General features: G+C 41.3%; 1 protein-coding gene across 1 annotated transcript in view; it reads right to left on the bottom strand.

Moving 5' to 3' along the window:
* Positions 1-363, bottom strand: part of KCNH5 (potassium voltage-gated channel subfamily H member 5) — a 140,051-nt gene that overhangs the window by 113,461 nt on the left and 26,227 nt on the right. The gene's annotated exons all lie outside the window — the stretch shown is intronic.

The following is a 363-nucleotide window of genomic DNA, read 5'->3' as shown; positions in this document are numbered from 1 at the left end:
CCCTGCTGAAGGAAAACCCTTCCCAGCCACAGAAAGGCTCCTGCTGATTCAGGACCACTGGAGCAGCCCCAGAAGTCTGATCCTTAAGTCTTTACTGGTTTTTGCCCCAGCTAAACTTCAGGGACAAAAATAAACTGGAAAAAAATTTAAAAGACTGCACCACCAGCAATGCTTCAAACTAAAAGAAAAAATACCATTAAGCATTTGAATTCAGATTAAGAACTTGATTTCAAATGGCATTAAGAAATAAATATAGCTATTATACTAATGATAAACATCTGCTTCAATTGTAGCCTGGGACCCACACACTGAGCTGCCCCTGAGGAACATTTTCCTGCAGCACCTGGCAAGGAGCAGTTTGTT

Source organism: Geospiza fortis, unplaced genomic scaffold (genome assembly GCF_000277835.1).
Source record: "Geospiza fortis unplaced genomic scaffold, GeoFor_1.0 scaffold23, whole genome shotgun sequence".
Taxonomy (NCBI): Eukaryota; Metazoa; Chordata; class Aves; order Passeriformes; family Thraupidae; genus Geospiza; species Geospiza fortis.
The sequence above is the reverse complement of the archived record's forward strand: the minus strand, read 5'-3'. Positions and strand labels throughout refer to the sequence as shown.